This window comes from Stylophora pistillata, chromosome 9, assembly GCF_964205215.1.
Source record: "Stylophora pistillata chromosome 9, jaStyPist1.2, whole genome shotgun sequence".
Classification (NCBI taxonomy): Eukaryota; Metazoa; Cnidaria; class Anthozoa; order Scleractinia; family Pocilloporidae; genus Stylophora; species Stylophora pistillata.
This window is the reverse complement of record NC_142527.1, coordinates 12,546,571-12,561,008: the sequence shown is the minus strand read 5'-3', so window position 1 is coordinate 12,561,008 and position 14,438 is coordinate 12,546,571. Positions and strand designations below refer to the sequence as shown.

The window sequence follows — 14,438 nt, the reverse complement described above, 5'->3', positions numbered from 1 at the left end:
TCAGAAAGTGCTGGTCATTGCCTCAGAATAAGGCAAGAATTGTGAAGCACAAGTAAAGTTGGAAGAGCAACATTTTGTGGGGCGGAAAGTTTTTTAAATTTCTGGTACCTTAACCAGAGTATCTTGAGATGAAGCTATGAGAACTGGTGAAATGAAAATCTAACTTAGGTTATTTTAGCTAATAATAATGATGATACGGGCAATGTTAATGATATTAATATTATGTTATAATGAGAGTATTAAATTTAGAACTCACAAATTTTAGAAATGGTCTATATAAAATGTAGAATGCATAGAAGTCTGCTTATGAAAAATCAAAAATAGGGAAAAATTGACCCTCAAATTTGTGCATGTGTGATTAGCCTATTGCTAACCATAAAAAAGTGTTGAATTCCCAAATGATGTAAACCTTTGTTATTTAGCTGGACTTTCCAGAATATGAGGGTCTCCTTGCAGGAAACACTTAAACCAATGCATTACTGATATTGATTGGTTGCAGAAAGCATGAAGCGCTTTTATTGAGGGTCTCTTCTGTCAGAGAAGAATTGATTTTTCCCCTTTCATCTATTTTTGATTTTTGCTGTTGCTGCAGAAAGGGTGGTGGTACTTGTAGCTTTGACATTGGTTTGTTGCATATGTGCAAAACAGAAGTCTTGATTTCACTGGTACTTTGAATCCATGATGGTTGAAAACTAACTAATCATTGCTCTGTTGCTCTTGCCATCTCACACGATTCCTTGACTTAAACTATGTTGGGGACAAATTTTCTTATTTAAAGTCTTACTTAAAAGAATAGTAAAAACAAATTGAACAAGAAAATGAAATGAAACTATCAATGGAAGCACATGGGTTAGGGTCATTTAAAAAGGGTTTTTTCTTTAGGGTTTCAGGAGCAGGATATCTTGCAAGTTCCTATGCCTCATATTACAGATTGTAGCCTTAGGCATTGGCCATATACTTAAGAAAACAATGTTTTTTGTGTGTGTTGTACTTGACTTATTAACTTTTAAGCTCTTTAAATTAGCATTTGGCAAAAGACACAGAAGTCCTCCTCATCATCAGAACTGCCACATATGTGAGCATAAGTTGAAGGAGTGTGTCTGAAACCTCAACCACAAGGTGAGGGCAGTTTCTTGCTTATGGTGAAAATTTATTGAGATTTCGTATTTGATGATGGTTCTTCCTGTTTCATTACTGCCTTTTCATAATCCTCCAACAAGGTGCAACTTCATATGAAATGATCCGCACTTCCAAACTTCCTACCATGGCTGATGACATGTCAGAATAAAGCTCTGGTGGGAGAACTTTAATCCAATCCAGGGGATGGCTGGATCTAGGAAGGGGTGTTCAGGGATCAGATTTAATTTTTATTCCCTACCTCTTCCCATTGTCAAAACACACACTGGTGTAAAACTACACAAATAGACTAAATGTGACAAAGATTTTTACACAAAGTCTTATTTGAGGTTACGTACGAGATTACAATACCAATGAACATCCATACTGTTATTCTGTGACACTTGGGTATTCATAGTGAACAAAAACTATGCAAGTGTTCTTTGTGAGAGAGAAACTAATGACTATATGGAAACTTTAGAAGACAATTAAAAGTAGGGCGCTCTTGAACATCAAGGAATGGCACAACTTTACTCAATGCAGCAAATCCTTCAGTCGTTCAGCTCCTTATTTAATGACAACAACACCATGTTAGAATCCACACTGACCTGAAACCTTTCATGTGTATTTTCTGCACTAAGTCAAATGAATTGTCCAAAATGTATGGATGTTTCTTATTTGTTGAAAGCTGTTTCTGCTGCTGAAAGCTCTCCTCCATTGATTCTGTCATTTTGTATTGTAAGTTACCATTTTAAAATCTAAAAGTGTTGAGCTGAAACGTGCTCAAAAGTTGTTCTATTTTAATTTAAAATAAATCTATTAATTAACCCTCAGTATACTAAGGCGGGTGGTATTTATTTGTTACAAAAATGGGTATGTTTTGCAGAATGCTGTCAAGCCTGTTCTTTACAACAACACCCTATAAAACTATTTATATTTAGAAATTATGGCACATGTTGGAATTGTGACATCACAGTAAGCATAACTTTGAAATATTACCAGTTCTAAACAGACAATTCCAACTACCTTTCAACATAACTTTAATAGGTAAGAAATATTAATTAGGGCAATAATCTTCCATTTAGAGAATTTAGGACAGATTAATAATTGCCTTTCATAAAGTAAAAATTGAAAAAATTAAATAAGAATATCCAAATGATGTAACTAGTTTCTTTTTCGCTTATAGAGCCACTAGTTACATGCCTCACTAGCACAAAACTACCATCACATTATCCAAGAGTGAATTTGTTAATGTTCTTCTTTTTCTTCCTCTTTTGATATGGCCTCCTCTTCCTTCTTTTAGCTGATGGAGACCATTTCAACTTTCATCATCATAGTAGTAGTCTTGCATTGTGTGGTACCTTTGAAAACAAGGCTCAGAACACAATCTAACACCACAAATGGCACAGCTGTATATTGGAAGGGTTATGGAAATGATCCTAATTAAATCTTACGTCAGGGATAGCAACAGGGGTCTGCACAAATCCTGTGTCTCTTCGAAAGAACTAATGCACTGACCAGCTCCTTTCTAATGTGCAGTTCTCTTAGACTGGCATGATTCTGGCATTTGATGTGGAGAATGTGTGCATTTGATACACACATCTCTATCATATATAAAAGAAACACTTATCATAACGTCCTCGAGGAAATGGAGGTATTCTGATAGCTGTTTGTTGTCTTCAACTGCCTTTTCTGATTCATTCTCTAGGTCCTGCATTCTAACCTCGGCACTCTGAAGTTCTTCTAAGAGTTCCTTGCATCGTTTTTCAAGCTCTTGAATTTCCCTACAGAAGAGTAATAATTATCCATGAAGGCATAAAGTCCCTTAGCTAGATAAGGTTGCAACACAGACATGACTGCCTTCCTTCCTAAGTCTATCTGAAGTTGATTATTCTCCTTGCCAGCATAAATCTTGCTGCTCAACACATAACCAGTGGTGGATTCTGCTAGTGTGAAACCTTTACTCCAAATCTTCCTGACTTTATTGGGATAAACTGTCTGAAGTGCACTTTGACTTTGCACTTAATTAAAATCTCATCTGTGGCAATTTGCCACTCAGAAGTGTACACTTCCTGAAACCTTGCTACCAAATCTAGGATTTTGTACAGCTTATTGTAGTCTGCGGAGTCACTGGGGGAGCACAGGTGTTGTCAGCAAAGTGCACGTACCGCAAAATTTAAAGGAATTGAGTCTGGGATATTAAAGATGGGAAGAAAGGAGAACTTAGGACAGGATCAGCACTCCAGTAAGAATTAAGGTTTCGTTTAGCAACCAACCCCCATAGTTAGGTATAGACTAATCCAGGCTTTCATTTCACTTTCTTCGACTGGATACCATACAAAGCTTTCTGCTGACCCTCTATTCAGTTCTGCATATAAATAAGTCTGACTAACTAATGACTCCATACCTTCAGTGTAAAAAATTAGGTACCCAATGGGTACATAAGTCTACAGTAAGGGTGAGTTATTTGCAAGTAATGTTTTTTTTGAGCAGTGTCAAGAAACGAAAACATGGTTCCATTCAAAGCTGGTTTGAAAAAGAATACATAATGAATTGCATAGGTTCATGATACATTGCTTGAAGGAAAAAAAAATGTATTACTTCCAAAATTATGTCGATCTAATGAGGGAGCGGCACAGGATAGTATCTTTCCGTGGAATAGTTAAAGCAGTTTCTTGGCTGGATTGCTACAGCACAAGAGCCAACGCTAATATATTAATTGATTTATTTATATACATTATTTATACAAAAATTCCAGTTAGGCATAGCTGGTTTAAATGGAAATCTGTATCAAACAATATAACTAATTACTAAATTAGCTAATATAATTAGAGATCTATACAAAAATTATGAAGAGATAATAAATTGTGGATAAATAATGAACTGTAAAAATCATTTGAGTAGTACAAAAAAATTAAAACTTATTGAGATAATTTAGATGTTTCTTGACGTTTAGCTTAAAACTAGTGAGAGACTGATCATGGCATAGGTTCGGAGTGTTCAGGATTTGGCAGCATTGTACTTAAAGGATTGATCAGGCTAGTTATAATTTTTTGGGGAGGTTAGTGAGAATGAGTTTTGGGCTAGTACATCCTAGCTGCAGGTTGCTTAAAGGGCTAGCTGGAAAACTGATTTTGTTTGGAGCCTGCCTTTGCTCAACAGACAAGGAACACAAGTAGAACGTAAATATGGTAAATATGGTGTTTATTCAGTGGTTCGGTTCTTTGGTGCAGTGAGTTTTAGATGGTTGAACGACATTTAACGAAGAATACGTAAAATAGATTGTTTGAGTCTTCTCTTGTTTGTTGTACAGTTTGGTTTGAAATACATTTATTAGTTGACATATAATGCACTTCACAAATATGTCCAATGTACACGGCAACACACTCTTGCTGAGGATTTATGGCTTCCATAGTGTTAAAATCTGCAAATTTTGGGTCAGATTCTATAATGATAATTTTAAAGGTTTAAAGCATCTACAACTCCTTGAATGATGAGATTACCAGCCCATGTTCCTTACCTTGACATGTTTTATAAGTATTCAAGCCAGCACCTGGTTGTTGCATTGTTAGCACAGTGTTCAACCAAACATGAAGACGATGCAAGTCAATGTGTTTATTTATCTTTGGTGTTGAGTGGGGAAGCTACATGCAAATTAAAACGATGAAACGGAAACAGGAGATAGAAAATATGATAAGGGAAAACAATAAAATAACAGAAAGATGAAAACTTACATGGATGGTGCTACAATTGGTGATAAACTGACAAATAATGAGGTTGTAAAGTGAACTCTGCTGAAACTAAAGAATGCAACACACAATGTCCTAACCGAAAGGGCCTGGTAAACTAAGTTGACTGAATGGGTTCCAGGGCCCACTGACAAACAAAGGGGCAAAACCTGTAACACTGGTCAAGACTACTTTCAATGAATCTTTCTGGTTTTGTCTGAAATGATTAACTCCTGGAGCTCTTATGTAAAAGTGATGTTCTGGATCATTGAATAACTGGTGAGAAATAACATGAGAGAAGCAATATCCTTGACTTCCCACTTCAACTGGGACGAGACCACAATCAAGCAACTTAGCTTTTAGCATCTGTAATGGTGAAAAACATGCACTTTCTTTCTATTTTGATTTTTGCTGTTGCTGCAGAAAGGGTGGTGGTACGTGTAGCTTTGACATTGGTTTGTTGCATATGTGCAGAACAGAAGTCTTGATTTCACTGGTACTTTGAATCCACGATGGTTGAAAACTAACTAATCATTGCTCTGTTGCTCTTGCCATCTCACACGATTCCTTTGTGACTTAAACTATGTTGGGGACAAATAAGAAAGTCTTACTTGAAGGAATAGTAAAAGCAAATTAAACAAGAAAATGAGATGAAACTATCAATGGAAGCACATGGGTTAGGGTCATTTTAAAAGGGCTTTTTCTTGAGGGTTTCAGGAGCAGGATATCTTGCAAGTTCCTATGCCTCGTATTACAGATTGTAGCCTTAGGCATTGGCCATATACTTAAGAAAACAATTTTTTTTTGTGTGTGTTTTACTTGACTTATTAACTTTTAAGCTCTTTAAATTAGAATTTGGCAAAAGACACAGTAGTTCTCTTCATCATCAGAACTCCCACATGTGAGCATAAGTTGAAGGAGTGTGTCTGGAACCTGAACCACAAGGTGAGGGCATTTTGTTGGTTATGGTGAAAATTTATTGAGATTTCTTATTTGATGATGGTTCTTCCTGTTTCATTACTGCCTTTTCATAATCCTCCAACAAGGTGCAACTTCATATGAAATGATCTGCACTTCCAAACTTCCTACCATGGCTGATGACATGTCAGAATAAAGCTCTGGTGGGAGAACTTTAATCCAATCCAGGGGATGGCTGGATCTAGGAATGGGTGTTCAGGGATCAGATTTAATTTTTATTCCCTACCTCTTCCCATTGTCAAAACACACACTGGTGTAAAACTACACAAATAGACTAAATGTGACAAAGATTTTTACACAAAGTCTTATTTGAGGTTACATACGAGATTACAATACCAATGAACCTCCATACTGTTATTCTGTGACACTTGGGTATTCATAGTGAACAAAAACTATGCAAGTGTTCTTTGTGAGAGAGAAACTACTGACTGTATGGAAACTTTAGAAGACAATTAAAAGTAGGGCGCTCTTGAACATCAAGGAATGGCACAACTTTACTCAATGCAGCAAATCCTTTAGTCCTTCAGCTCCTTATTTAATGACAACAACACCATGTTAGAATCCACACTGACCTGAAACCTTTCATGTGTATTTTCTGCACTAAGTCAAATGAATTGTCCAAAATGTATGGATATTTCTTATTTGTTGAAAGCTGTTTCTGCTGCTGAAAGCTCTCCTGCATTGATTCTGTCATTTTGTATTGTAAGTTACCATTGTAAAATCTAAAACTGTTGAGCTGAAACGTGCTCAAAAGTTGTTCTATTTTAATTAATTTAAAATAAATCTATTAATTAACCCTCTGTATACTAAGGGGGGGTGGTGGTATTTATTTGTTACAAAAATGGGTATGTTTTACAGAATGCTGTCAAGCCTGTTCTTTACAACAACACCCTATAAAACTATTTATATTTAGAAATTATGGCACATGTTGGAATTGTGACATCACAATAAGCATAATTTTTGAAATATTACCAGTTGTAAACAGACAATTCCAACTACGTTTCAACATAATTTTAATAGGTATGAAATATTAATTAGGGCAATAATCTTCCATTTAGAGAATTTAGGACAGATTAATAATTGCCTTTCATAAAGTAAAATTGAAAAAATTAAATAAGAATATCCAAATGATGTAACTAGTTTCTTTTTCGGTTATAGAGCCACTAGTTACATGCCTCACTAGCACAAAACTACCATCACATTATCCAAGAGTCAATTTCTTAATGTTGTTCTTCCTCCTCTTTTGATATGGCCTCCTCTTCCTTCTTTTAGCTGACGGAGACCATTTCAACTTTCATCATCATAGTAGTAGTCTTGCATTGTGTACTACCTTTGAAAACAAGGCTCAGAATGCAATCTAACACCACAAATGGCACAGCTGTATATTGGAAGGGTTATGGAAATGATCCTAATTAAAACTGACGTCAGGGATAGCAACAGGGGTCTGCACAACTCCTGTTTCTCTTCAAAAGAACTAATGCACTGACCAGCTCCTTTCTAATGTGCAGTTCTCTTAGACTGGCATGATTCTGGGATTTGGTTTGGAGAATGTGTGCATTTGATACATACATCTCTATCGTATAAAAAAAAAACACTTATCATAACGTCCTTGAGGAAATGGAGGTATTCTGATAGCTGTTTGTTCTCTTCAACTGCCTTCTCTGATTCAATCTCTAGGTCCTGCATTCTAACCTCAGCACTCTGAAGTTCTTCTAAGAGTTCCTTGCATCGTTTTTAAAGCTCTTGAATTTCCCTACAGAAGAGTAATAATTATCCATGAAGGCATAAAGTCCCTTATCTAGATAAGGTTGCAACACAGACATGACTGCCTTCCTTCCTAAGTCTATCTGAAGTTCATTATTCTCCTTGCTAGCATAAATCTTGCTGCTCAACACATAACCAGTGGTGGATTCTGCTAGTGTGAAACCTTTACTCCAAATCTTCCTGACTTTATTGGGATAAACTGTCTGAGGTGCACTTTGACTTTGACCTTAATTAAAATCTCATCTGTGGCAATTTGCCACTCAGAAGTGTACACTTCCTGAAACCTTGCTACCAAATCTAGGATTTTGTAGAGCTTATTGTAGTCTGCAGAGTCACTGGGGGAGCACAGGTGTTGTCAGCAAAGTGCATGTACCGCAAAATTTAAAGGAATTTAGTCTGGGATATTAAAGATGGGAAGAAAGGAGAACTTAGGACATGATCAGCACTCCAGTAAGAATGAAGGTTTCGTTTAGCAACCAACCCCCATAGTTAGGTATAGACTAATCCAGGCTGTCATTTCACTTTCTTCGACTGGATACCATACAAAGCTTTCTGCTGATCCTCTATTCAGTTCTGCATATAAATAAGTCTGACTAACTAATGACTCCATACCTTTAGTGTAAAAAATTGGGTACCCAATGGTTACATAAGTCTACAGTAAGGGTGAGTTATTTGCAAGTAATGTTTTTTTTGAGCAGTGTCAAGAAACAAAAACATGGTTGCATTCAAAGCTGGTTTGAAAAAGAATACATAATGAATTGCATAGGTTCATGATACATTGCTTGAAGGAAAAAAAATGTATTACTTCCAAAATTATGTCGATCTAATGAGGGAGCGGCACAGGATAGTATCTTTCCGTGGAATAGTTAAAGCAGTTTCTTGGCTGGATTGCTACAGCACAAGAGCCAACACTAATTTATTAATTGATTTATTTATATACATTATTTATAGAAAAATTCCAGTTAGGCATAGCTGGTTTAAATGGAAATCTGTACAAAATAATATAAATAATTACTAAATTAGCTAATATAATTAGAGATCTATACAAAAATTATGAAGACATAATAAATTGTGGATAAATAATGAACTGTAAAAATCATTTGAGTAGTACAAAAAAATTAAAACTTATTGAGATAATTTAGATGTTTCTTGACGTTAAGCTTAAAACTAGTGAGAGACTGATCATGGCATAGGTTCAGAGTGTTCAGGATTTGTCGGCATTTTACTTAAAGGATTCATCAGGCTAGTTATAATTTTTTGGGGAGGTTAGTGAGAATGAGTTTTGGGCTAGTACATCCTAGCTGCAGGTTGCTTAAAGGGGTAGCTGGAAAACTGATTTTGTTTGGACCCTGCCTTTGCTTAACAGACAAGGAACACAAGTAGAACATAAATATGGTGTTTATTCGGTGGTTCGGTACTTTGGTGCAGTGAGTTTTAGATGGTTGAACGACGTTTAACGAAGAATACGTAAAATAGATTGTTTGAGTCTTCTCTTGTTTTTTGTACAGTTTGGTTTGAAATACATTTCTTAGTTGACATGTAATGCACTTCACAAATATGTCCAATGTACTACCGCAACACACTCTTGCTGAAGATTTGTGGCTTCCATAGTGTTAAAATCTGCAAATTTTGGGTCAGATTCTATAATGATAATTTTAAAGGTTTAAAGAATCTACAACTCCTTGAATGATGAGATTACCAGCCCATGTTCCTTGCCTTGACATGTTTTATAAGTATTCAAGCCAGTACCTGGTTGTCACATTCTTAGCACAGTGTTCAACCAAACATGAAGGCTATGCAAGTCAATGTGTTTATTTATCTTTGGTGTTGAGTGGGGAAACTACATGCAAATTAAAACGATGAAACGGAAACAGGAGATAGAAAATATGATAAGGGAAAACAATAAAATAAGAGAAAGATGAAAACTTACATGGATGGTGCTGCGATTGGTGATAAACTGACAAATAATGAGGTTGTAAAGTGAACTCTGCTGAAACTAAAGAATGCAACACACAATGTCCTAACCGAAAGGGCCTGGTAAACTAAGTTGACTGAATGGGTTCCAGGGCCCACTGACAAACAAAGGGACAAAACCTGTAACACTGGTCAAGACTACTTTCAATGAATCTTTCTGGTTTTGTCTGAAATGATTAACTCCTGGAGCTCTTTTGTAAAAGTGATGTTTTGGATCATTGAATAACTGGTGAGAAATAACATGAGAGAAGCAATTTCCTTGACTGCCCACTTCAACTGGGACGAGACCACAATCAAGCAACTTAGCTTTTAGCATCTGTAATGGTGAAAAACATGCATTTTCTTCACTGAGAAGATTTGTTGGCATAGGAACTAGATTGAGCTGTATATCCCCTGAGAACATAATGCCCTTCTTGGATTCATTGTATCTTACATTTTTGTTACAGTTACATGCAGTCACAGGAGTAGATTGCTGTGTGACTGGGATGACTAATGTTTGATGTCTGGCATATTTTTTGGAATCACTTCTATCTTTACAATAATAATCATTCATTCTCTTTCTTCGTACAGCAGAGCTATTTGTGACTTTTCTGTTGGAATGAACCCAGCACTGTCTATTAATTTTTTTTTTTTAATGCACACACATATACAATTTACAATTTACATTGCATTGGCTAATACAAAAAACGTGATACAACTAAGAAGAAAAAAAAACAATGCAGTACAATACAGAATAGTGGAATAAAAGACAGGAGAAAAAAAAAACAAGTAAAAAGAATAAAAAGTTACAGAATATCAATCAAAAGGCACCTACGAGTTACTTACAATCCACATTATTACAGTAGAGCTTACGTATAGCTATAGATATATCGCTTCGAGTCTTTACCTCTATTTTAAAGTATTGATTTTTTTTGTGTTAATAAAGTGTACGGTGAAAAAGCAATCACACTTACGAAGAAAATTGACACAAAAGTCTTAGTAGATTTTACTTATGCTATGTAACTCAGAGGATTTAGGACAACAATTTTTCATCATGTTCTTCATTCATTCATTCATTCATTCATTCTTTTATTCACACTTATTCTACTAAAAATACAACAACGAGTAAGAGAAAAAGTAGAAAAAAAAAATCAGAGAGTTCTAACTATACATGAATTTACACAAAGCAGTGGAAAGAGTGTGTAGTAGCCAAAGGAGCCAAGCCTTCAAGTTGGCCACTACCACAGAGCAGTTACAGATGGGTAAAAGTTAAATACACTTAAGGAGATAGCACATATACTAAATAGTTAAAATAGTAAAATATAGCTCTATGATGGGTTAAAGTTGTTCAAGATGTCTGCCTGCAAAGTAGGAAGAGTTTATATCCTCTTCTCTCTTCCTTCTCCTTCTCCTTATCGTTATGGCCTCTGAAACTTCAGAGAGACATTTCTGATTAGTAAATAAAACACTGCCCACCCACCATCACTTTGAAAGAAATGCAAAGTCCTGTCAGAAAGTTCCTTTTTAAAGCTTTTGGCAGGGAGACACTTTATTTTAATAGGAATCGTTTGCCAGATCTGTGATGCCACCACACTAAATCTTGCTAGACCATAATTGGTTCTAGAGAATGGTCTGTACAAGTTTTGATTAGTGGCATACCTAGTAGAGTAATCATGGACAGCTGAAGCTGGTTGGGCTAGCTCATAGAGGACTGGAGGTATATATTTTTTTTGATATTGAATTTTATGAACGAGAGAGCCAATTTTTAATTTAAAAATATTCAAATAAGATGCTGCGGATACCGTTGTTTTGACTTATTTTGATTTTATTTAACCTGCTTTGGTATGCTGTTCCCCAGCACATCAATCCATATGTTAGACATGGATATATGAGAGTATAGTACAGTTGTTTGAGTGTGCTCGCAGATAAATGTCTAAGCTTAAATATAATTCCGATGTTTTTTGTTATTTTATTGTTTATGTGCTGGAGCTGAGCATCCCATTTTAAATGTTCATCAATATAAACCCCCAAATATTTTATCTGAGATTTTTTTTCTATATTGCAAGCTGTTATTCTGATATTTGTTCTCTTTTTAAGTGAAGTAATAGTTATATAATTAGTCGTCTTGAAGTTAATTGACAGCATATTTGCTGCACAGTATTTTAAGACCTTTCTAAGTTCTTCATCAATAACTGATTGGAGCTGCTCAGGGTCTTTTGAAGAATAAACATATGTGTATCATCTGAAAAAATCCTAAAAGTTAATTTCTCTGAAGACCTAGGCAAATCGTTAATATACAACAGAAACAGCAACGGACCTAGTGTGGAGCCTTGGGGTACACCACATTTAATAGTTTTCAGGCTAAATTCTATTTACCAACTTTGACATATTGCTTGCGATTAGTTATATAGCTTGAAAACCATGCATGGGGGACCCCTCGGATTCCATATTTGTATAATTTTCCTAAGAGAATGTGATGGTTAAGTGTGTCAAAGGCCATAGAAAAGTCTAAGAATATACCACATGTAATTTGGTGACTGTCAATTGCTGACTTCAAGTTCTCTACAGTTTCGAGAATTGCATATTTCGTAGAATATCCCTTTCAAAAGCCAAACTGATAGTCACAAGGTAGACATTCTTTTTCTAAATAAGACACAAGCTGGTCATATACTAGTAATTCCAGTACTTTACTGAAGGGAGAAATAACTGCTATTGGTCTATAATTACCTAACTCAGATACACTACCGCTTTTAAATATTGGGGTTACTTTTGATATCTTAAAGGCTTCAGGAAACTCCCCTGATGATATTGACTCAGTGTAGATCTCAGTGAAGGGTGCAGAGAGCTGTTCAGCTGCAAGTTTGATAAGCTTATTAGGAACAGTGAGTGATGCCTTATTTTCTTTTAGCCCAGAAAACAATGTAAATACTTGTGCTAGGGTTACTGGAGCAAGGTAGAAGCTGTTTGATGGTGTAGATTCTATGTATTGCAAAAGGTCTATAATCAGGTTTAATTTTCTGTGCTAAAGTTGGCCCAATGTTGACATAGAAATTATTGAATAACTCAGCAATGTTCTTTTCTTGTAAATAAGTCCTGTTATTATGAGTAATTTTTGTAGGGAAAGTTTGACCTCTAGTTTTCCTTTTAACAAGAGTACCGATAAGTTTCCAAGTTTGTTTAAGATTATCATTGTACTTTAAGAATTGCATGCTATAATAGTCTGTCTTCCTTTTATTCTTAAGATGTGAAAGAATAGCTGCATAATGTTTATATTCCCTTTTTTTTTTGGGAGTCATTGCTTAAGTAATGTGTACAGTACATTTTCTGTTTCCTTTTTATTGATTTTAAAATAGCCTTAGTGAGCCATGGCTTATTAAGTTGCTTTTGTTTGCTTTGGCTAGCCAGCTGATAGGTGCATGCTTGTCAACAATTTCATTCAGGATATGAATTGTCTCCCTTAGCTTCTCATTGAAATCATTTTGGGGATTAAGAATTTCATGCCAAGCAATCTGATTTATATCACCCAAGTATAGGTCTTTCTTAAATTTAGAATAGTCTCGAAAATATATTTTATTATCATTGTTCCGTGTGGGCTGGGTTTTAACTATGCAGGAAATGGGGAGATGATCTGTTAAATCAACTGTCAGGATTCCTGCTGTAAGATTTTTAAAACAATTTGTATATATAGTCAATGGTTGTTGCTGTATGATCAGTAAGCCTGGTAGGCTTAGTAATGATTGGTAAGATGTTGGCATAGAGCATATCCAAGAATTCTTCAGTTTGGACATGTTCATTAAATTTCAGGAAATTTATATTCATATCTCCAAAGATGTAAATTTCATGCCTATTGGAATTAATTGATTTCATTATATCATTTAGTTGGTTGGAAAACTGTTCTAGATCACAGGTAGGATGTTTGTAGATACAGCCTATTATCATCTTTATACCTTTGCCAGCATCAATTTCTGCCCAGCATGATTCAACTAGTGTTATATCAAATTTAATATCAGGCCTAGGTACTGAGCGGCTCCACCTGCCTTTGTTGGAGAGTCTGTGTGAAATAAACTATAGCCGTTGATATTTACATTACTAACAGAATTCTCACCCAATTTGGTTTCTGTAATTCCAAGAATATCCACTTTGGCATCAATGGAGTATAATAATAATTCCATAAATTTAGGTTTTTAGAAAGACTTCTGATATTGCAGTGAAGAATTGAAAAATATTTGGGGTCTGTTTTAGTGAGCATTTTATCAAAACTGCGGACTGAATAATATTCTAAGCAAGGGGTATTTAACATTAAAACTGGTTCGCATTTGTCGAATTTATCTGGATTAGGAAGTCAAGATCATCATGGCGCCCATCCGGCCAGCTACCAACCATAGCATAAAATTCTCTATCAGTGTAGGGGCGTCAACTCCTGTGGCGGAGAGATCCGTGAAACTAAAAATGAACTAAGGACTCACAGTTTCCACGAGGCTGGGATTTATTGTGCTGGTTCTGAATTAAGTAGCGATAGCTGGAAGTTCCCTAATGTAACTAAAGGCTGCTCAAAGTTCTTTGAAGTTGCCCGTCGAATTTCTGTGAGCCTTCTCGTAAATTACATAAGTGTTTGCGACATATAAGCTAAGGTCACGTGATACTAGCGGGAAGTCATTGTGACGTAAAATGCCGTAGAGACTAAAAAAGGAGAATATAAAAATACTGCGGGAATTAAAGCGCACGCGCGCTGTTACACTGCTTCCCTAAATGTTCCTTCATTTACCAATAAACCTAGTAACTTGTACAAAACGACAAGAAGAATAATCAGTTCTCATTGTCCTCTTTTGCTAAAAGTAGCACGAGCTTATGTACTGGTCGCTCCAAGAACCTTCTTTCTCCGTCTTTGGCTGTCGTGAT

At 35.7% G+C, this 14,438-nt stretch overlaps 1 long non-coding RNA gene across 1 annotated transcript in view; it reads left to right on the top strand.

Annotated features, from left to right (window-relative positions):
• LOC111344288 (uncharacterized) overlaps positions 1-10,406 on the top strand; it is a 30,535-nt gene extending 20,129 nt beyond the window's left edge. Inside the window, exon 4 of the long non-coding RNA XR_002696141.2 lies at positions 5,684-10,406. This is a non-coding gene — a long non-coding RNA (uncharacterized LOC111344288). The remainder of the gene's footprint in view (positions 1-5,683) is intronic.
• Positions 10,407-14,438: the final 4,032 nt, after the last annotated feature.